General features: G+C 42.2%; 1 long non-coding RNA gene across 1 annotated transcript in view; it reads left to right on the top strand.

Annotated features, from left to right (window-relative positions):
• The first annotated feature begins 381 nt into the window (after positions 1–381).
• LOC125637198 (uncharacterized) overlaps positions 382–24,535 on the top strand; it is a 211,970-nt gene continuing 187,816 nt past the window's right edge. Inside the window, exons 1-2 of the long non-coding RNA XR_012668492.1 lie at positions 382–561; positions 1,844–1,922. This is a non-coding gene — a long non-coding RNA (uncharacterized LOC125637198). The remainder of the gene's footprint in view (positions 562–1,843; positions 1,923–24,535) is intronic.

The following is a 24,535-nucleotide window of genomic DNA, read 5'->3' on the forward strand; positions in this document are numbered from 1 at the left end:
AAAGACCCAGATCAAAAGTACTGTTTCTTTGGGAGCATGTGCCCAGAGCTTTTGTGTGATTTCTTGCTATAAGTAGCTAGGGATCAGAACTCAAAGGAGGAGACAGAAAGCAACACAATTCTTTCTTTTAGTAGGAGAACATTAATTTTGTTTCTTATTAAAAATGAACCTTTCACCATCTCTAAACCCCCTCACCATTGTAGCTGCAGAAGTGCCAATAGTCTCCTACTAGTGAGGTGATGCTGTGCTGAACTCGTTAAGTGGAATTGCCCTGTGAGGTATCCCATGATTTATTTACAGTTTTCAGTAACGCCACTTCTGATTGGATACTCTTCACTACACAGTGGGTAGTACAATGAGAAGGAAGTTCCAAAATGGCTCCTGAAATATCCTCTATATTCTTTTTGTAAATATACTGTTGAATTTATTTTTGCTTGCTATCTAATTATAGCCCATCTCCCCACCCCCAAAAGGACTCTGCAAATGATTGGATCCAACTCTCACTGAAGTCAATGGGGGAGTCTGCACAGAAATCAGCAGAATGTGGAGAACAGGAAAGGGGTGAGAAAATATAGAGATTGGCAGGAGAATTCCTCTTATAAAATGTAGATAATTTGATCATGAAGAGAGAGAGAAAGAGAGAGTGAGCGCATGTCACATGCAATTTTTTTGATGTTGAAAATCCTTGTTTTTCAGAAATTTAGAGCTTTTTATATAATTTGCATTGAAATGTTCAATGAGCTATAAATACTTTTCTAAAACATGCAATTCCTATTCCTGGAGGGTTTCCAGTCCAATCTAACAGCAGTACAAAATGCTGGAGCGTGAGGGCACTGCCCTGGGCATTTTTCTGTCCTATTCTTCTTGCAGAAGTTAAAAACAAAGCAACTAATACAGGGAGAAAAGATTTGCAATGTGTCAGCAATAGTTTTTGTGATACACGGCTCTTCATGGCGATTTTCAATTCAAGCGATTATTTATATATGAGTCCACAGCATGATTGGCATTTCCTCTGGCAAAACCTCAGGAGGTGAAAGTCAGACTAAATATGAATGACACTACAGAATTACAAAATCAGTCAGAAATAGTCTGGGGGGATGCCAGGAAACTGCTGCTGCTTTTTTTTTTATTTTTCATTGAAGGTAAATCTTCTGAGGGGATATAAAATATAGATTTATTTAGGATGATGTTAATTAATTCCTTTTTATAAGTAAATTCCTTGCTTCACAATAGGTGTTTCTAACCAGCCCTTTCAGAAATCAGGTGTAGGAATCAAAATAATTATAGATAATGAATATATTCAAATGAATGAAGCCCATAACAGGGGAATCCCCTCTATCCTCCCTCTTTTTTTAAATTTTTTTGGTTCCTGTCAGATAAGTACACTCAAGTCGTTAAAGGGTAGAAAGCCTCCATCACCTAGAAACAGGCAATTGAAATGGGGTTGCCTGGGAAACACTCATGCCCATAGATTTTCATTTTGCTGCATCGTGTATTTCTAGGTACAATTATTTTTAATTAAAAAAGTGTCCCCTAGAAAAGTGAGGTGTTGTTAGTGGGGAAATCATGCTTTATTTCCAGCAAGAGCTAATAGTATTTTCTCATTTAATTTTTACTAATTTCACATAGCAGGTTTAAAAAAATAAACTTGAGGTTTTAGAAATTCTGCTTGAAAAAGCAGTATGGAAATATGACTCTAGCTGCTTTAAATGCAGCTCACGTATTACTTAGTCTGCCTGCCAGTGGAAAAACCCCACCAATCCTCAGGAGAGTTCCATTCTGATCAGTCTGAGTAGATTATTCCTTCAGCTTTAATAATTCAGACTCCCTGTCTGCCTTGCAGGGAGTTTTCCTCTTGCCTGGAAGACACGTGCTGCTGACTGGGGAGATCCCTGGCCTCCTGCTCATATTTTTAACAAAAGGTTCATTCTTTACATTATTGCCTTAGAAAAAAGAAATCAGTATTTTTATCTTGTTCTTTTTAACATGGAATCCAGCTGGGATAAAAAAGGTTTGTGTGAGGTCCTGCCTTCAGGTTATGTAAAGAGAGCAGATTTGGCTGTCCTGCCCCCTTCCCCACTTAGACTAAGAGAAACAGGGTCTGAGTGCCATGACTACTTTGTTCCATCTGATTTAGTCTCCTTGGCTTCTTGATACCAATGGGGAACAAATACATTTCAGTGTTTAAAAGCGCCTATGTGCCAGATATTTCTTTTTTATTGGAGCTGTGCACAGTTTGCCAGGTTTGGTTTGCAGAGATGTTGACTGGCAGAGTAGTCCAGTGCCCAGTAGACCCAGAACTAAAGGCTTCAAAGGTGGCCTAACACCATCTTTATATGTCTCCTCATCTTGCCTTATGCACCTCAGGCACACCAGAGAATTGGAGCCGATTGGTTTGCTTAATTTCTTATTAGAAAAAAGGGGGCTTAGTGGCCATCATGGGAAAATCTCATTTGTAAATGAAGGTTAGGTGGGAGACAGGTTGGGGTTGGAGGAGAGAGAGAGTTGAGGCAGCACAGAAGAAGAAGAAACACCATCAGAACTGAATTAGATGTGTGAAAATTTGCAACAAAATCAGAACAACTTGAAAATCCAAAGTGGCCATATTGCATTCTAAGTTCTGGAAAACGATTTTATGGAAACAAATTACTTGTGTTTTTGCTCAAAAATAAGATTATTTTTAACATTATTCATTTGATTCAAAAGCTGTGTTAATTTGATGCAATACTCACAAAATATTTGAATTTCTCAATTTAAGATGAAAATTAAATCTTGTTGACAATGTGGGAAATTTTGAGTTTTCACATGTTTTGATTGGGGAAAATGGCCACACTTGATAAATAATGACGTTTCTATGTGGGAAAAGGACTGGACCTGTGTGAAATACTATGAAAAATGTTGTAACTTTCTCACATTTGTGTAAGCAAATATTTCCCTCTTTCTGAGAGGTCTAACTCTGTAATCTCTGTCCTCAAGACCTTCTTTCTCCTCCAAGTCACTCCCTTCTGGTTGTCCAAGGATATTGGGGTCAGAACCCAAATTTGTGTCTTTCCCAGGTGAGCATTCTACGAGATAAAACTGAAGCACAGGTGATTGTTTTTTGAAATGTATAATCGCACAGAACACAAATGCCCAGTTATGTTGCTGTGCACTAATATAGATTCAAGTTTGTGACTCTATCGTCTCCAGTAAAAGGAAATTTATATTACAATTATTAAAAACTTATTGTTTGTACATATCCATTGTTCAGGTTGTTAAGATTTTAACATGTACTTGTTATAATAATGTTCAGTTAATTTGTTTTTGCAGCAGGCTTTGGCCATGATGTAGTGCAGGGTTCAGTATCAAGAAAGAGAAGAATCATGGTGGGGAGAATCATAAATTGCTAGCAGCAGTGCTCCAGCCCAGAAATTGCTTTAGCAAGAGAAATTACTGGAGCACTATTGCCCTTGTTCACATAATACATACTTTGCACTTCTCTAGCATCTTCCAGCTAATCAGCTCAAAGTCTTTTACAAATAGTAAATGATTTAGCCTGACTACACACCCATGAAGTGCTTATAACTATCCCTATTTTACAGATATGTAAACTGGGCACAATCAGATTAAATATGTCCAAGGTCTGAAAGCAAATCTTTAGCAGAACAAGAAAGAGACACGTTTCTCAATCCCCAGTCCTATACCCTATCCAGATGGCCAAGTTCTCTTGCTATGTCTATTTCCATATCTTAGGGTATGTCTACACTACGAAATTAGGTCTGTTTTATAGAAGTTGATCTTTAGTAAGCGATTTTATTCAGTCGATCGTGTGTCCCCCCACTAAGCGCATTAGGTCAGTGGAGTGTGTCCTCAATACCAGGGCTAGCATCGATTCATGGAGTGGTGCACTGTGGGTAGCTATCCCACAGTCCCCGCTGCCCATTGGAATTCTGGGTTAAGCTCCCAATGCCTGATGAGGCAAAAACATTGTCACGCGTGTTTTTGGGTACATGTTATCAGTCTCTCCTCCCTACCTCCATTCCTCCCTCCTTGAAAGCAATGGTAAACAATCATTTTGTGCCTTTTTTCCTGGGTTATCCATGCAGATAGTATAGCATGGCAAGCATGGAGCCCGCTCAGCTGTGCACTGCTTTTGTGAGCATTGTAAACATCTCATGCATTATCCTGCAGTATGTGCAGAGCCTGGCTAGGAGCCACTAGCACAAGGACGATTGTGAGGAGGACAAGGACACAGACGTTCCTGAAATCACGGGATGTGGCAATTGGGATATCATGGCGGCATTGGGGCATGTTAATACAGTGGAACACCGATTCTGGGCCTGGCAAACAAGCACAGACTGGTGGGACCACTTAGTGTTGCAGGTATGGGATAATTCCCAGTGGCTGCAAAACTTTTGCATGCGTAAGGCCACTTTCATGGAACTTTCTGACTTGCTTTCTCCCACCCTGAAGCACAGGAATACCAAGATGAGAGCTGCCCTGACAGTTGAGAAGTGTGTAGTGATAGCCCTGTGGAAGCTTGCTATGCCCGACTGCTACCGGTCAGTCGGGAATCAATTTGGAGTGGGCAAATCTACCATGGGGGCTGCTGTGATCCAAGTAGCCAGGGTAATCAGTACCATTCTGCTCAGAAGGGTACTGACTCTGGGAAATGTGCAGGTCCTAGTGGATGGCTTTGCTGCAATGGGGTTCCCTAACTGTGGTGGGGCGATAGATGGAATGCATATCCCTATCTTGGCACCGGACCACCTTGCCAACCAGTACATAAACTGCAAGGGGTACTTCTCAATGGTGCTGCAAGCACTGGTGGATCACAAGGGCCGTTTCATCGACATCAGTGTGGGATGGTCAGGAAAGGTGCATAACGCTCCCATCTTTCGGAACTCCAGGCTGTTCAGAAAGCTGAAAGAAGGGACTTTCTTCCCCAATCAGAAAATTACCATTGGGGATGTCGAAATGCCAATAGTTATCCTTGGGGACCCAGCCTACCCCTTGCTCCCATGGCTCATGAAGCTGTACATAGGAAGTCTGGACAGCAGTTCAACTATAGGCTGAACAAGTGCAGAATGGTGGTAGAATGTGCATTTGGACATTTAAAGGGGCGCTGGTGCTGTTTGCTGAGTAGGTTAGACCTCAGCGAAAGCAATATTCCCATTGTTATTGCTGCTTGCTGTGTGCTCCATAATATCTGTGAGAGTAAGGGGGAGACGTTTATGGTGGGGTGGGACATTGAGGCAAATCCCCTGGCGGCCAATTTTGAACAGGCAGACACCAGGGTGATTCTTGGGCATCTGGGTGAGGAGGATATGGAACTTGGTGAGGAGGGCAGGCGGTTACACAATGGATGCAGTGCGGGGTCTGTAGTCTAGTTGCCTTTCCTGCAGCTCCACCAGAAGCCTCATCATGTCTGTTTGCTACCACATTAGCCTCAGCATCTCCTCCTGCGTGTTCCGATCATGCTCACTGTATGCTTTCCTGGCCTCTGCCACCGAATGCCTCCATGCATTCAGCTGTGCCCTATCAGTGTGGGAGGACTGCATGAGCTCTGAAAACATGTCATTGCGAGTGCATTTTTTTCCCCTCCTTCTAATCTGCGATAACCTCATCATCAAACAGAGGGGATTACTGGTCCCTTACAAAAATTCCCCTATTTCAGCCAGGTGACCATGAATGATATCACTCTCCTGAGGCTAACACAGGAAGATATAGACCGAATGTTGCATGAATGCGACCAAAACCCAGGACCATTTGCTGCCATGCTTTGTGCTGCAATGATTCCAGACCACTTGCTACTGGCTTGGCGTGGTAAAGTGTCCTACCGTGGAGGACGAAATAAGGCAGCCCTCCCCAGAAACCTTCTGCAAAGGCTTTCAGAGTATCTCCAGGAGAGCTTTATGGAGATCTCCATGGAGGATTCCCGCTCCATTCCCCAGATACATTAACAGACTTTTCCAGTAGCTGTACTGGCTGCGAATGCCTCCCAACTCTTCAGGGCAAATCAAACATTAAAAACAATTTCTTTTAACCCCTGTAGTGTCATTACAAATGTGCACTCACCAGAGGTGCCTTCTCTGCCTTCAGGCTCTGGGAACAATTCTCCCTGGGAGGTTATTGAGTCCAGGGTGAGGAAATGGTCCTGGCTGTCGGGGAGAACGGATTCTCCACTTGCCTGCTGCACGTTCTCCTTCTCCTCCACCTCCTCCTTTTCCTCATCCACAAAATCCTCAGCCATGTTGTCTGAGGCTGCCATCTTGCAGGCGTCCACAGAGAGTGGTTGGGTACTGGTAGGGTCCCTCCTTAGAATGGCATGGAGCTGATCATAGAAGCAGCATGTCTGGGGCTCTGACCCGGAGTGACTGTTTGCCTCCTTTGTCTTGTAGTAGGCGTGCCTGAGCTCCTTAATTTTTACGTGGCATTGCTGTGTGACCCTGGTGTAGCCTCTGTCCACCATGACCTGTGTGATTTTGGCATATTTCTTCTGCTGGATCAGAGTTCTGCCTGCACAGATTCTTCTCCCCCTACAGCAATCAGATCCAGTGTCTCCCGTTCGCTCCATGCTGGAGCTCGTTTGCTATTCTGGGACTGCACGGTCACCTGTTCTGCTGAGCTTGCCACGCTGACCAAACAGGAAATGAAATTCAAAAGTTCCTGGTGCTTTTCCTGTGTACCTGGCTAGTGCATTGGAGTTGAAGGTGCTGTCCAGAGTGGTCACATTGGAGCACTCTGGGATAGCTCCTGGAGGCCAATACCACCGAATTCCACAGTGCTGCGTCTACGCTACCCCAAATTTGACCTAGGAATGTCAATTTTAGCGCTACTTCCCTCGTTGGGGAGGAGTACAGCAGTCGCTTTTAAGAGCCCTTTAGGTTGGCAGAGCGGGGTTGGTTGTGTAGATGCATTCGTTATAAAATCAACCTAACGCAGCTAAATTTGACCTAACCTCGTAGTGTAGACCAGGCCTGACTGTCTTTTTATAGTACACTCCATGAAATAGACTGAAGCTGTGGAAAAGTTTTAGCAGGAGCTATCATCACCATAGGGGAGGGATAGCTCAGTGGTTTGAGCATTGGCCTGCTAAACCCAGGGTTGTGAGTTCAATCCTTGAGGGGGCAATTTAGGGATCTGGGGCAAAAATTGGGGATTCGTCCTGCTTTGAGCAGGGGATTGGACTAGATGACCTCCTGAGGTCCCTTCCAACCCTGATATTCTATGATTCTATGATCCTTCCCATATCCTCTGTCATGGGGAAGTGCACAGGCAACACGTGGATGTGGGGGAGGGGAGGCACAATTGAAAGATTCTGTGGGGGCATACGAACCCCTGAAACTTGATATGTATGTGCACAACATACACTAGCAACTACATCCTTCTCCTCCTGCTCTCTGTCCTGTGGCTGGCCAGCTCCTTGTAGAGCTTGCAGGCATCATTCCCTACCTGAATTATCCTCAATCAATTTAGCAAGTATTCAAAACAAGACCAACAAAAGAGGCAACAACACAGTTGGGATGCACAGTCCCCCCCTCCCCCACCATCAGGGTGGAATGGTTCTTGGTGCTGGATTGGAGAGTCACTTGGAGGGGGAAATATGGCACCCCCAAATTGCCTTCTCCTTAATAGGCACATGGGAGACTGCTGCTGTTTGAATGCACTCCTGATGTATAATAAGCAGATGGAAAGTTTTTAAGGGCAACCTGTAGCAAATCATAGTGCAGAATCAACTTGCTTTGCACTGTGATTACTATTGTAATGGCAGACTGGGGACAGAAAGAACCTTGGTAACCATATTACATGTAAAGGAAATGGTCACACAAGAGCTTTAGTAGACTGTGATAAAGTATAAGCCTTGGAAAGTTTAACTCTGAACTTTAAATTGCTGTATATTTTTTCTTGTTTTCAATGTACACAAATATCAGTTATCCTTCTTTCATTTTTATATTTTTTGTGTTCATGCATTATTATTCAAACATTATTTAAATACATTACACTCAAAATAATATGCCGATGAACTGTACTGCTCTTTTGTGAGAGTCTGAGGATACATTTCATTTGAAGTTCTAGTAATCTTTTAATGTGTGTTGTTTAATAATCACAACTGTAAATGCTAACATAGGAAACAAACATTTGTTCCAGAACACACATCTGTTCCTAGTCACATTTAACACTAGGGTTAAACTACCTACCACTACTATTCCCTAGGGTTAAGCACAGCTAGAAATATATGTTCAAGAAATTCAAGTGTGGACATATGGAGACATTCCTTCTTCAATTACCTTAGAGGGCTTTGCTTTTGGCCTTTGCCTTAAAAAATTGTCTGGCAGCTCTTCTGCTGCTCTCTTTCTGTCTCTTTCTCCATGCTGAACAGCTACCTGGAAACACAAGGGAAAAAATAACCACAAACAAAAAGTAAATAAAATTGGCTATTGGCTGTTAAAAATAATCAGAAAGGATCACTGCAGCAGGTCTCTGGAAGTGGTTGAGTCATTGTTTTATAGAATCCCATTAGCTAACAAGCTCTCCATACATCTCTTTGAAGCTAGCATTCCATGATCTGGTGTCCTGATTTATAGATGCCAGCGCTATGACAATGGTCTGACAAATCTCACTTCTATTGGGAAGTCTTGTGTGGTCACTTTTAGCCATAGGTGTATTCAATGGCTACTCCTGGGGAAATTCTGTGCCAAAAATTAAAAATTATGCGCACAATATTTTAAAATTCTGCCAATTTTATTTGTCAAAAGATGTGGCTCCAGCATGAAGTGGGGAGCACACGCCAGTGACTACATTGAGGTGGGAGATCACCCTGAAGCCTCCACTTTCCCCATTACAGAGACTCAGCAGTGAGGCTGCACCTGACCCTGACACAGTGCAAGGGCTGGGCCTGCCCTCTGCGCCAGGTGCATCAGGTGTGGGTGGGCAGGCTCAGCCCAGCAGGATCCAAGTGTGGAGGGGCTTAGTGTGGGGGGATCCAGGTGTGGGGTGAGAGGTTTCTGTGTGGGGCAGTCTGGGTGCAGGCAGCTCAATGGGTGATCTGGATGCACAGGGGCTCGTTCCGGGGGTTCTGGGTGCAGGGGCAATGGGACTCTGCAGGGAATCCAGGTGAAGGTGGTTGGGGCTCATCATGGGGGGTCTGGGTGCTGGGGGAGCGGGCCTTGATGTGGTGGGGGTCCAGGGGCAGCTGGTTGGGGCTCAGTGGGGTGGGGCTCTGGGTGTGAGGGGCTCATCAGAGGGGTCCAGATGTAGGGTGGTAGGGTGACCAGATAGCAACTGTGAAAAAACAGGACAGGGGGTGGGGGGTAATAGGCGCCTATATAAGACAGTCCCCAAAACGGGACTGTCCCTATAAAAACAGGACATCTGGTCACCCTAGAGATCAGTGGCACATAACCCCGTGTGTCCCCTCATGCTTCACCTCTGTCTGGGGGGGAGGAAATCCCCTCCCAACTGCACACAGGGTTCCCCCCTCTTTCCCCCGCATAGCTTCTCTTTGCTTTCCTGTCGTTTTCTGCAGGGAAGCACAGGAATTCTGGCGGGTTCTGCCGGTGCACAGTCATGCAGAATCCCCCAGAATACCAATGGCCACTGTTTACCTTGTGTGTCAAATAATTAAAAAAGGATATCTCCGAAAATACATATCATGCTTTTTAAATTAAATTAAATTTAATTCACTCATAATCCCCTCACATTCCCTTGAGAGACTATGCCAGTTGTAGTCACATTTAGAGTCACCAATGGTATAACACAATTTACGGGAATAACAGAAAGTCAGCATTAAAACTGAAGTATTATTTTATTCCTGAGGCACTTGAAGAGTCAGGAAAAATGGAACTTTGTCAAAACCCTTCTGAAATCCTTGGAGTGGAACTTTGACAGGCGTATTGTCTAACTCTCAAGAGCAATTTCTCAATCACCTTGCCTCTGGATTCCAGAGAAATGCTTCTTAGAAAACACTATAACTTAGAATCAGGTTCCTCTTTAAAATAGTATTGGCGAGAGAGAGAGAGGGAGATTGCAAAACACACTTTCTCTGTCTAGTATATTGCTGCACAAACTAAGCATAACTGGGCTATTGTGTTTTGTTTCATGTATACTGCTTCTAATTTATTGTACTTTGCTTTCTACTGTCATGATCCATGCCAGAAAACCCAATTATTGCTATAGCAATATATCTGTTATAGTCAGTGATTGAAAACTCATCTGTGTGCATTTGGCATGCTGGGACATTGCTCAAAGATAGCAGAGTTGATGCATAGTGAGTGGGTGTACTTTCACCTTCAATTCTTAATTTTCAGAGGTTTAATTTCATTACTCTCCACATTCTGGAAGAGCATGAGGCATCCCTGGGCAACCTGAACTCTATGTTAATGAACTTTTTGAGCACCCAATAAACAAGAGTCATGGGTGCTATACCTTATATGTGAAGTGTGTGCTTTTTTATGTTGCATTATTTTTTTACATCCACTATGAAAGAAACTATTTTCTGCCAGCTTTTTGCAAATGTATGACATTAAAGTGTTTAAGAGTAGTCTGCTATTGCTCAATGCTTTGTTTCAGAGTGTGAAAGAGCAATCACTCCAGCTATGGCTTTATAAAAAGCTTCAGTTTAAATGTGTACTTTTCAATATGACTTTCCTGCTGCCAGGAGTTTTTCATTTGATGTGACAGACCGGTGGAATTCGGGAGGGATGGCTGGTTTAAATTCTGTTTCATGTGTTCCTCTCCGTAAGTAGGTCAACTGACATGAGATTTCTTTCATCGGTCCAAGTGTCTCCTGTCCCATTATAGCGACAAATAAAAGAAAAACAACCCTTTCCGCATCACACTGTTTCTCACATGTGCTCTTTTTAACACATTCTTTAGTCTATAGGAAAAGACGTCATCTGTTTCTGATGTACAGTCAGGATTGTGTATAGCATTAACCAGCCATATCTTGCTGTGCAAATATAGCATCATCTTGCTGAATGATGAACCTGGCCGAAGACTGTAAAACAGTTTTTGCAAATGTGTCTGGAATTCAGAGTGGCTGCTCAGTTTGACAATGTTTGCACCTCTTTCTCTTTGCTAAAAGAAAAGGAGTACTAACACGGCTGTTCCTCTGAAACCTTTCTCTTTGCTGTTGATGGACATTTAACTGAGTGGCTTTTTGTTCATGCTGATTGTAAAAGTTAGCCAGTCATCTACATCAAAGTCAAGGTTTATTTGTGCAAGAGGAATAAAAGACAGCTAAACACAGACAGCTCTCTCTTTCCTCAGGGAAACTGGAATGTTCCTATGCTAACAGAGGTAACATAATGAAAAGCACCAGGAGCCAGCAAACACAGGCTGCAGGTAGTGGATCCACCTTAGGTCTGAAAAGGTCACTGCAGAAGGCACTATCTGAGAACAATAAAAATGGCCATATGATCAGACAGCCATTGAGCTTTCAAGGGGTATAAATTATTGATCCCAGTATTAGAGGGCTTATTCCTTCACCCACTTACTTCCCTGGTCCTTCTCAAATGAACAGAGAGCAACAATACCCGAAGTCCAAAGGTGCAAACAATTCAATGTTTATTGGGGTGAACTTCCAGCAAGCATGATTCCAGTTTCCTTCCTTAGTATCCTCCTTCCCAGCTCTGACACCACAGAGCCTTACACCTGTGTCCCTGTTCCCATTCCTACCCTTAGCTAAACATGATTCCAACTTCCTTACTCCCATTCCCTGTTCCCATTTCCCCCTTTAGCAAAACATGATTCCAATTTTCTTACCCCCATTCCCTGTTCCCATCTCCCCCTTTAGCAAAACATGATTCCAATTTTCTTACCCCCATTCCCTGTTCCCATCTCACGCACGCACCCACATGCCCACCCCCACCCACACCCAGTCACTTCCTCATTGACTACAGATTATATAGTAAAACTTGAGTTCTGCTTAGCTATACCTTAACCAATCATTTTCCTGAAATTTAACTAACCAATCCTAACATATTGTAACATGATTATGTAACCAATTATATCCCACCACCTTAATTAGTTTACACCCAGCAAAATTAATTATACAGCAGACAGGAACAATCACAGAACCAGACAGAGATTATACAGACAAACAACAGCAAAGTGGGAACTATAATGACAAAACAATACAGAAGTGAGGATTTCACATCCCAGCTATTGATAAGTGAGTTCTTGCCAGACAGGATGCTATCAAACTAAGTTTCCTTTTACATTTTCTAGGCACTTCCCTTTCTCTGGAGGCGATAGGAACTATCAGGACAGGATTGTATTCCTAACAGCCGAATAGCACCTTATTTCAGTGTGACTAGTTTGGAATGTGAGGATGTGACTGTTCGCTTCCCAGTTTATGGCTGCCTCTGCTGCTTAGCCAAAGGCCTTAGCCTAAGAACAGGGCCTCAGACTGTCACAGTAAGAGAAGGCCCTTACACCAGCAGACAGTGATTTTGATTCTTTCTTTTATACCTCTGTCAAGGTTCCTCCCCCACTCTGAACTCTAGGGTACAGATGTGGGGACCTGCATGAAAAACCTCCTAAGCTTATCTTTACCAGCTTAGGTCAAAACTTCCCCAAGGTACAAAATATTCCACCCGTTGTCCTTGGACTGGCCGCTACCACCACCAAACTAATACTGGTTACTGGGGAAGAGCTGTTTGGACGCGTCCTTCCCCCCAAAATACTTCCCAAAACCTTGCACCCCACTTCCTGGACAAGGTTTGGTAAAAAGCCTCACCAATTTGCCTAGGTGACTACAGACCCAGACCCTTGGATCTTAAGAACAATGAACAATCCTCCCAACACTTGCACCCCCCCTTTCCTGGGAAATGTTGGATAAAAAGCCTCACCAATTTGCATAGGTGACCACGGACCCAAACCCTTGGATCTGAGAACAATGAAAAAGCATTCAGTTTTTTACAAGAAGACTTTTAATAAAAAATAGAAGTAAATAGAAATAAAGAAATCCCCCCTGTAAAATCAGGATGGTAGATATCTTACAGGGTAATTAGATTCAAAAACATAGAGAACCCCTCTAGGCAAAACCTTAAGTTACAAAAAAGATACACAGACAGAAATAGTATTCTATTCAGCACAATTCTTTTCTCAGCCATTTAAGAAATCATAATCTAACACATACCTAGCTAGATTACTTACTAAAAGTTCTAAGACTCCATTCCTGTTCTGTCCCTGGCAAGAGCAGCATACCGACAGACACAGACCCTTTGTTTCTCTCCCTCCTCCCAGCTTTTGAAAGTATCTTGTCTCCTCATTGGTCATTTTGGTCAGGTGCCAGCGAGGTTACCTTTAGCTTCTTAACCCTTTACAGGTGAGAGGAGCTTTCCCCTGGCCAGGAGGGATTTCAAAGGGGTTTACCCTTCCCTTTATATTTATGACAACCTCTATCACTAGCCAAGTGATAAGAATACACCTAAATTCTTAGAGTATAGGCCTTTACAGACAGGCCTGAATATCTATATCCTAACACCCAGGTGCAGGGCCAGGAGCAGAGCCCCTCGTAAAGCCTAGGGGTGCTGCAGCACCCCCTCACCCTTAGTTCCCATGCCTATGCAAGTGTATCGTTGTGTGATTTAGAGCAGTGACTCTCAACCTTTCCAGACAACTGTACCCCTTTCAGGAGTCTGATTTGTCTTGCATACCTCACATTTCACCTCACTTAAAAATTACTTGCTTACAAAATCAGACATAAAAATACGGAAGTGTCACACTACAGTATTACTGAAAAATTGCTTACGTTCTCAGTTTTACCATATAATTATAAAATAAACCAGTTGGAATATAAATATTGTACTTACATTTCAGTGTATAGTATATAGAGCAGTATAAACAATTCATTGTCTGTGTAAAAATGTAGTTTATACTGACTTTGCTAGCACTTTTTATGTAGCCTGTTGTAAAACTAGGCATTTATCTAGATGAGTTGATGTACCCCCTGAAAAACATCTGCGTGTCTCTAGGGGTATGCTTACTCCTGGTTGAAATTCACTGAAGAGTATTCACTATTTGTTGTTCATTAGTCCGGTTTATATAACCTCTGTCAAAAGCAGAAATCATGGAACCTATGCCATTAATAATTGTAAAAATGTACAGTTCACAAACAGCTCATAGGATGCAATTGGTTGGCACAGATTATGAATCAGATTCTTCAAAATAGTTAATATATTTCTAGAAATTGGGGAGAAGTTCACAAATGATTCACAAAAAAGAATCACATTTGTCAGACAATTTCTTCACAATGGAATGATGTGTGACCCCTTAAAACCTAGCAGTTTGAAGGGAAAGTTCATCCATGTCTAACATATACATTGTAGACACATTTAATTCTCTAATGGATTGTTCTTTTAAGTGTAGCCCTCTTCACCAGCTGCCACTACTTTCCAAATATCAGGGTTGGAATTAATTAGTGTTGTCTGATTAATGAAGTATTTTGTTATCAAGGAGTATCAGCGCAACCTTTGTTACACCACTAATTGCAGGTGGCAAATGGGCAAATAACTATACTGCAGAATCTTTATCGTCATGGTCCAATGAATTGAGATATACTGTATACTATAGCTGAATCCGGAACATTCACTGACCATTTTTATATTCCCCCTAGCACACCTTGGATGGAGTGCTCTAACTTTTCTTTGGCATATTTGTTAATGGCCATTATCTGGCCCATGAATGGTTTATATATGTGGGGGCTGGTGCCTTAGAACTGAGAAATTTTCTCCTACTATCCCCTACCCCTTGCCATCCACCTTAAAAAATCAGAATCAGATAGGGAATTAAGGCCAATGTAGTCTTAAATACAATTTACCTTTCTGTAAGCTTGATTACAGAATTGCATGCAATTACTGAAATGAATTAAGGGACAAACAGGCCTGCATCTGGGAAACGGTAATACTTTTTGGCATTGGCACAAGTGTTACAGAAATTGTTGCGAGTAGAGCTGGTTTAGGAGCAAGCTACTGGAGCCCATATATTACCCACCTTACTCCTTTTCTGCTTCTTTTCATCTCTTCTCCCATCATCTCTCTCTCCTGAATCTGCTACTTGTTACCTTTCCCCCTCACTTCTTTTCTTCTAATCATCTTCACTCTTGTATTCCTGTTCTCTAATCCTGCAGAGTCAATGGGTCCTGAAGATGCCCAGCACCGTTCAGTATGAGACTCTTAGGGTATGTCTACACTGGAATAAAACACCTGTGGCTGGCCTGTGTCATCTGACTCAGGCTGTGGGGTTGTAAAATTGTGTATAGATGCTCAGGCTGGAGCCTAGCCTCTGGGACCCTCCACATCTCCATGAGTGTCCCAGAGCCTGGAGTCCAGTCCCAGACTGAATGTCTATATTGCAATTTTATAACCTGGCGGCCTGAGCCAGCCACAGGCGTTTTATTGCAGCGTAGACATACCCTTATTTACATATGTCTTCTCTCTCCACATCTCCTCCTTTGTTGTGGTTATGATAGTGATATTGGTTATATGTGAGAGAACCACATTCTTGCAGAGCCATTTGCTGCTCGGAGTCCTTGCAATTTTTCTGCTCACCCATCGACCGGAAAACAGGCCAGGCTTCTGTTCATAATATGAAAACTATTGAGCTTAGCTCAGTTCATAGGCACAATAGCCTGGCTATTGCTAATGTTTAAAGTAGTGTCTTAATGAGATGCTTGTTTCCCCAGCACTGTCTGGGGCTGTTTGCATGATTGCTGTTTTGTGAACAGTAACATGCTGGAATTCAAAAAGACAGTGAGAGAGATCTTCTTAAAGTCTTGCATTTAAAAGCTAGTGAGAAACAATGCAGTTGACAGGCTGAAGCACATTCGTCCTATTAACATAATTAGAAAGATGAATCATCAGGCTTGATACACAAATCCCTCCAGAGCTCATTTCTCCCCTCTGTGTTCACTTGTGTTCAAAAACCACTCAATCCCTTGCCACTGCTTTTCAAAATATGCTGTCTAGCTGTAGGCATTTTTTTTTCAAAGTCTTGAATACTCACATTAAAGGAGTGCTTGCTAATAAACAGATGTCTTCAGACAGTTGTGTAGTTGAAAGGAGGAGTTCCTCTCTTTTGAATATTCAGATACATCGGTATATACGCCAATAGAAGTGTAAAGATTTGTTGTGAGGGAAATCGAATTACCACCTATCCTATCCATGTTGATTCCTACTACCCACTTCTATAATACTTAGTATCTTCCATTTGAGGATCTCAAATCATTTTGTACACAATTATAACTTAACTTACAGCACTGCTGTAAGGTGGGGAAGATTTATCTTTGGTATACAGCTGGGAAAGTGTATTTACAGTGAGAGATTGTATTTACAGATACGTAATTGCTGTTTGCTGTTGTGTGGTAGAATTGAGAATAGTATTCAGCTTGCCAGAATCTTGTGCCTACATTTCAGTAACCATTAGGCCAGGGTTATATACAGCATAAACTAAGAAATATAGCTTGATAAAACAACACAGAAAGTTCACAATAAAGCTTCTAGTTGGTGTTGAGCAAATCAATATTGCTATGTAATTTCTATTACAGAATTTGAAGAGTCAATTTGCCAAGTTTACCACAGTTTTGGGCCTTATAAAGGAGAATCTCTCTCTGTGTGTGTATATATATATATATATATATATATATATAATTTGTGTGTGGTTTTATAATTACACACACACAAAGTACATCTCTAGCCCTTTTCCTTGCATAGATAGACTTGAAAATGTAAATGAATGTAAACCGCTTACTAAGACTAAACAAAATATACAGCTGGATTCCACATTGCTTCAGGAGGAGACGGGAGGCCAAAAGATCCCAACAATAGACACTGTTTATGTAAAATGACTTGGCTAAGGTTGAGCTACAACATAAAAAATCATCTCCTCAGACTCAGACTGGCCCTGTGCATCGTGGCATGACCATGGTGGATAGAAATTGGTTACAGTTAGGGAGAGGATGTGGCATAATAGCACTTAGCAGCCCACTCAAAAACTTTAAGGCCATCTCTCCTTATTTGCATTGTCTGCTCTCTGAGTGTCCATGATTGTTCCAACTATGGTAGCTACTGCTAAGACAAGCTCCCTGGATGTGTCCCCCACAAAGATGGTCTAGGTGTACATGTGGGTACATCATGTTATCCCTATGAATGCCTTCTCCTCCTTTCACATCCACCAGCTGCTTCAGCAGCACATGAGGAAGAGGAAGGAAGTTGGTACCAAGCTTCTGCTTCACTGAGTGGAAGTCTTGTGGCAATTATATCCCACCTCTCCCATTTGTTGCCTGTCTGCCTGGTCTGGCCTAACTTTGAGCCTGAAGAGCTGGTACAGGGAGAAAGCCTTGAGCTCTATTTTACTCCACCAGCCAGCACAAACTTACCTTCTGAATCCTACCCACCCCCTTTCACCAGCTTAAAGAGATTTGCTCCCCTGACATACCAGCCAGCAAGGGGAGACCTTTGGTTCACCCTAAACATTGATTTCCCCCAATGCCCACCTAGCCCATCACAAGAGGGGGATGCCCCCATCCAACCACCACAGGCAGATGGTGCCAAATGACTTGTCCAACACCACGGCTGCCAGGAGAGTCTGCAGGACAACGTGCCTAGTACCACCACTGCAGCTGCTCTGAGTTACAGCTGCCAGGTAGGGGAGTCACCTAGAAGAGCCTGGGAGGAAATGTGGGGCAGAGAAGCTAAAAGGCCTGATCTATTTTGGGGAAAAGAGTATGAATTGGATACAAGAAATTTTTTTTGAGGGGCAGTGGAGGACGATGGAATTGATGGCCATTTTTGGAGTGGGAAGAGTATTTTATCCAGGGGGTTCACACACACTGTTGATGAGGTGGAGAATTTTTGAGGGAGTGTCTTGAAAAAGGTTTGTCAACAGTTACACTACTCTGCACTATTTTGTGACCCCTTACTAAAGCAGAAGGATTTTGTGCAATGGACCCATAATCAAATATCTAGGCCCACACACATCTCAAAATCCTGACTCTTTTGTGGCATGTAATATAAGAGGATTCATTGAGAATCAGGCACTGTGGGACTGTTGGAGGAATAAGGTACAACTCACTGGGAATAAGGGTATAGGAATGTGGCCCTCAATAACAAAAGTATACCAATCTCTTTCTGTTATGTTCCTTGCTCCATTTTGTTTCTTCAAAACACTAGCTGCTTTATATAGTGTCTAAATTTTAATTTTAAGACACATCGATTTAGCAGTCTCCCAGGTAGACTTTTGTGAAAAATCCAGGCTTTCAAACTTACATACAGTCTCTAACTGTGAAGATTTTAAAGATTAGTCACATCCCAGTTCCACTGAATGTTAAAGCTGGCGTTTCTGACTGAAATGCATATACAGTAAATGTCAGTCTGCTTCACAGTGATATGAAACCCACTGAGAAATCTTGCCATTGAGTGAGGAGATTTTAAAATCTGTTTACTCTCATACTCATAAGATACTGAAGTTATTTTCTATTTTCTATAGTGCAGTGGAAGATTTTTCTTCAAGCAATGCCATAACGCACAGCATGCATCATAGGGTAGCTGATATGGCCCTAAGTCAACAAATAAAGCTGGAAACGTCTACCCCAAGTTGGAATGAAGCTCACTGGATTTCTGATTTATGGAATCAGGAGAAAACAATGGCCAATGAAGAACAAATTGATAATAACTGCTCAAGTGTGATCTTACTTTAAATTTGTGGGACAACTGAATAGTGTAGAACTAATATAGCCTAAAAATTTACATTAAATTTTGCAGAGAAATCAAATGTTAATTTATTTCCATTTCAATTTATTCTTGCTAGGGGCTTTAATTGCAAGTTAGCAAATCCACTTTTTAATTGCATTTTTTAATCCTGTTTGCCAGAAGCTGGGAATGAGCGACAGGGGATGGATCACCTGATGATTACCTGTTCATTCCCTCTAGGGCACCTGGCATTGGCCATTGTCAGAAGACAGAATACTGGGCTAGATGGACCTTTGGTCTGACCCAGTAGGGCCATTCTTATGTTCTTAGGTAATTCTAACTTCACTCTTGACAGTGTTCCTTTTAAAGTGCACAGACCATATGGGTTCTCAACACCTTGAACTGTAAAGGCTTGCTCTTGCTCCTGTTCAAGTCAATGGCAAATCTTCCACTCAATAGGAGCAGGTGAAGGCCCCACTAGAATTTTCTATGGAAGTGCGAACAGCACAGTCCAGATGGCAGCAAAATGAACTCATTTTTATGACCAATGCTATTAGGCTAGAAAGAGATAAGAATCCCAAATGATGATGCACTTCAAGTATTGCCAAAAATTGAGATGGTTAGTAGCCTCTTTCAGCTGTAGGCTTTGGGCAATACACTGATCAAAATGACACACAGCATTTGCCAGAACAATACTGAAAAAGGATGTGATTTCATCAATTGCCATGCTGCTAGAAACCCATCTAACCATGCATTCCTTATCTAATGTGCTGTATTTTAAGAAAAAGTAGCTAGATGCAACATATGCTATCTGAGAAACAACGATACAGCTCATCTAACTCTATTTATCCTAATGGGACTGAGCCTGATGTTGCTTACTGCACTATAATAATACAGGCATAAATAGAATCATTTCTCCATTTGGGAGTAAAATTGGTGCACTGGCCAGTAGAATTACAAAATAATAATGTAAACATAAATTAACACCAGACTGGATTTGGGACACTCACCTTCCTGTTCCCTTTCCCTGAAGAAAGTAGCTTCGCAGATGAATAGAAGGTGCATTTTAAACAACTTTTTTGGCATCTTCCTTCCAGTATACCTGTCAGCTGTCCTTCCTCCTGCTCCTCCTCTCACCCTGTCCCCCCAATTAAAGAATCCAAATGTAATTCTGGGCCACACATCTGGTACTCTGTCACTATCTTTTTTTTCAGTACTGCAAAATAAGGCCTTGCTCCTGCAAACACCTATGCACATCTGTAAAATTAAGCATGTATAGAACCCCTTGAAGCCAAAGGCACTACTAACATGCATAAAACTTAACATATGAGTGAACACGTTTACTGGATCGGAGCTTAAATCCAAAATGTCTCCAAGTATTTTGGGGTGAACTTTATAAGTCAGGCAACTGAGGTTCAAAATTTAAAGTAACAGCTCGTCTGTAACCATAGTATCCGTGGTGACACTAAAGTAAAACACAAGAGATCATGAGCAAAATTATAAATACAGGTTTGGGTCACGTCCATAACCAAAACTCTTTGATTATAGCACTGGAACTCCACGATGTATCTGTAATTTAGTTTGGCTAGACATTAATAAATATAAAATTCTAAAGGAATTCCTATAAAAATGTGTTACATCTATGTGGGTCTCAAGAAATTTCAAATAGTTATTAATGTATTCTGAACAATAATTTGTTCCACTTTAAAAAAGGGAAGAAAGAGAATTCCCTTGAGAGAGGCATTGATATGCATATAATGCATTATACATGCTGAATGTGTCTCCTTTGAGCATTCTTGTATGCACTAACTTCCTTAATGGTACTGAGTCAAAAAAGCTGCATACAGTAAATAGAAGGTGGTCAAGCTCTAGTGGTGGCCAGTCTGAGCCTGAGAAGGAGCCAGAATTTACCAGTGTACATTCCCAAAGAGCCACAGTAATACATCGGCAGCCCCGCATCAGCTCCCCTCCTCCACGCCTGCACCTCCCACCCACGGGCAGCCCTGCTGATCAGCGCCTCCCATTTCCTCCCCATACCTCCCAATCAGCTATTTTGTGGCATGCAGGAGGCTCTGGGGGGGGGGGAAGAGGGAGGAGTGAGGGCACAGCAGGCTCAAGGGAGGGGTGGAGTGGGGGCAGGGCCTGTGGCAGAGCCAGGGGTTGGGCAGTGAGCACCCCCGGCACATTGGAAAGTTGGCGCCTGTAGCTCCAGCCCCGGAGTTGGTGCCTATACAAGGAGCCGCATATTAACTTCTGAAGAGCTGCATATGGCTCTGGAGCCACCCCAGCTCTCGGTTATCACTACATGATGGACAGAACAGTACTTGGAAAATGTTCACCTTTGGACCAGGTGACCTGCTGGTCATGGAGTTGGAAAATAAATAAGCAAAGCTATCTGTTCTCAGCTTCCTAAAACTATGGTATTGTATTTCTGTATGGCTCTCTGATGGCAGAACTGCATTAGTCAAACCAATGTTTTTTAAATTCCTACCCAGTTCCTGATATCAGATTTTTCAGTTCTGTTCTTATACATAATCTCTCTAATGTTGTCCTGGTTGTGCTGTTGATCAGACATGCCAAACCTGCAAAAAAATCGCACAGAAATTGGGCTTAGTTTTGGCTTAATTGGCTAGTTTTTGGCTTGTTTTTTTTTTTTTGATTGGCTTCCGGCAAGCAGGAGCAAGGGAGGAAGAGAGTCAGGGGTGCATAGCGGGCCCATCACAGTCCCAGACTGCATGCCGAGGATCTAGTCACAGAGTGTTGGGGTTCTTAGGGATTGGCTTGTTTTGGCCTTATTTTGAAATGGGATTAGTTTGATTTTTGGCTTACTGTGAAAGTCGGGGTGCTTATTTACCATGTGAAAGTTAGCAACTGTGCTGTTGATGTGAGTGAGGATGTGTCAAAGAGAGCAACTTTGTTAATGAGGGTCTTCAAAAACCTGGAGGGAGGATGTCTTGGTATAGTAGTATCTGGTAAACTAATGTTACCATCTTACATCAATGACACTTCCTTATTTTTTAACTAGTGTTCAGAGTTTGCACAAAAGAAGTGAACTGCAGATGGATTATCAGAATGATCCTTTGGCTTATTGGTTCTTTCACATCTGCTGTTCATGTTACTGAACTTGCAAATCCAATTGCTGTTTCTCTTCTGTAAATTTTCATTTAGGAATATCTAGCTTAATCACAATTCTGTCTAAACCTTTTTTATCAACAGGTAAGTGCTAAAATAACTAGCTCTGAGGGACATTGCAGGAAAAAATTCTCAACTTTTTTTTTTTTTTAGTTTTCCTCTATGCATTTGACACTATGAATCTGACTATGTACACAGCATTGATTCTCAAGTATAATCAATTGATCAGTTTCCATTGTTTTGTTTATGTAGGTTTCTAGCATGTCAACAAAGCTGAGCCCGCCCCGATCTTTTTAAAGAAGAGGTTAGTAAAACCATAAAAATTAGCAGGGATACTTCTACAGCTTTCTTCCCCTTCCATTAAGTACTCTCTCCTCCCCGACCCATTCAGTTATTTTGCTTTTTGTGGATAGAAGTGAGTTTCACTTATTACAGGAGAATAAGGTTTTCAATCATGTGTTAAATGTATCAATCATAGAATATCAGGGTTGGAAGGGACCACAGGAAGTCACCTAGTCCAACTCCCTGCTCAAAGCAGGACCAATCCCCAATTTTTGCCCCAGATCCCTAAATGGCACCCTCAGGGATTGAACTCACAATCCTGGGTTTAGCAGGCCAAAGCTCAAACCACTGAGCTACCCCTCCCCCCAATTCTTTAATAGAAATCCTTTAGGAATTCTACATTTTGTCTTAGAACATCTAGAATTCTCAAATATCAGTTTAGCACTAAACAATTAAAAGAATTATTTTTGGACATCTTCAAAGCTCTAACTGTATAGGAATTCAAGAGATCAACTAAAACAGTGGTGTCCTTAGACAAAACAACAAATGATTTCACCTATTGTACTTCCAGCAAAGTAAAAAATCCCCATTTAACCCTTTATTGCTTGGGTCTAGGCTTCGTGTGCCCTTTAAAACCAGGTTAATAAGATCTCTTCAAATGTCTTGCTTCTTGTGGGGGTAAGATCAATTTAGGAAAATTATGTAATTAAAAATGCCACTAAATAGAGATTGCATTTTTCATACTGAGTATTCAGAACTGAAACGTGTGTATATGATGAAAAGGTGCTCAGACAATTCTTTAATTTTCCATTACCATAAAAGATACAACCTCAAAGATATGCATTTGATTTGAAATCAGACAATCGAGGATATATTTACCCTTTGCAGCTTAAAAAAATAGTAGTGATAAAAAAGTTGCCAGTCTTGCAGCAAGACCTTGGCACCAGGTATTAAGAAAGAAAGAATAGAACAAATGGTGAGGGGTGGGGTAGATGGTGTGTAGGTTTTTATTGCTTTAATGCATTCTGTGTTGCTTTAATGTTAAGGATAAAATGTGCTTGCTTAGAAAGAGCAGTGCAGTAGACTAAATGGGGTAACACTGATAACCATCTCTGAAGAGAAGGCAACACATGAACAGGGTAGCTATAGCTAGACCCTATCCATGGGTGATTTTGATTTGTGGTGAGTATAGCCAGGGTAAGTCCTCTCCATCAGAATAGCCTGCTGAGACAGTTTTCTGTTTCTGGGGAGGTCACAGTAAGCGGATGGAACTGTTCAACCCTGCTTAGAAAGGAGAGATGCAAGTCTCCACCCAAGAGGCAATGGCGGCTGAGCTAAAGTCAGAAGCCTGAGAATGGGTGCTCTTGGTGGATCACGGGGGGAAGTATCAGTGCAGTTGTCCAGAATAGGACAGGCAGCATGACTGCAGATGAAATAAGGGTAAAGGGTGAGGAAGCTACATAAGGTTTAGAACCCACAGTAGGCTATTGTGATGGAGGCGATTGCCCTGGCTATCTCTACTACAAATAAACCCTGGATAGGTACTGGACACCCTGCTCTACATCCCTGTTCATATGTTGTACAGCATTTCACACCCTAGGCTTTGGTTATGCCTGGTATCTTTTGCTATTCAGACCCCTTATCTTCTCTACTTCCCCACTCCCCCCAAAAACTGCAAAGGTATTGGCTTGTGTCACTGACCATTTCAGACTCTAACCCATTCCTTACTGCAGCACACCTGCTCCAGTGGAGTCCTCCCATTCCAGGCGCTGATCCAGTGCTAGGTGCCAACATGGTATTGTGAAACCTTCCCTGTTGCAACAGTAAGTGTAAGAAGCAGCCTTCCCCTCCTAAACTTGAAACTCACCATGTAGATCCTAACTTCTGTTTTGGTTTTGATCCAATCAGTATTAGAAAAGCAGTCACTCATTATTGTTTTCTAGCTATCCTTCTCTTAGCATTGTTAGGTATGATGATGGGCAATAACTTGTTACCGAGTATGATCATCTTCCATGGGAGTTATGGATCCTCAGGTGGCTAATAAGGCCAATCCTTGAACCACAAGTTCTATTGCAATGAGGGCAGATGTTTTCAGGCTCAGCAGGAGGCTGTTGACCATGACTGCAAGTCAGTCTCTCCTTCCTTCTGTGCCTCTTGTCCTCTTCAGCTTGTTGGTGAACAAGTTCAAAATGCAGGGGACCATCACGTAGGACTTCACTCCATTTTAAGTGATCCTGGGAAGTGTCTCCCAAGTGTCAATGTCAATATTACACTTTTTAAGGTTGTCCTTCAGTAAGTCCTTATATCGCTTCCGTTGTCCACCCACGTTACGGTACCCTTCTTTCAGCTGAGAGAACAGGACCTGTTTTGGGAGGAGATGGTCTGGCATCCAGACAATGTGACCAGTTCAGCGGAATTGCTGATGGATGATCATTGCCTCAATACTG

The sequence above is a fragment of the Caretta caretta genome, chromosome 5 (assembly GCF_965140235.1).
Source record: "Caretta caretta isolate rCarCar2 chromosome 5, rCarCar1.hap1, whole genome shotgun sequence".
In the NCBI taxonomy this organism is placed as follows: Eukaryota; Metazoa; Chordata; order Testudines; family Cheloniidae; genus Caretta; species Caretta caretta.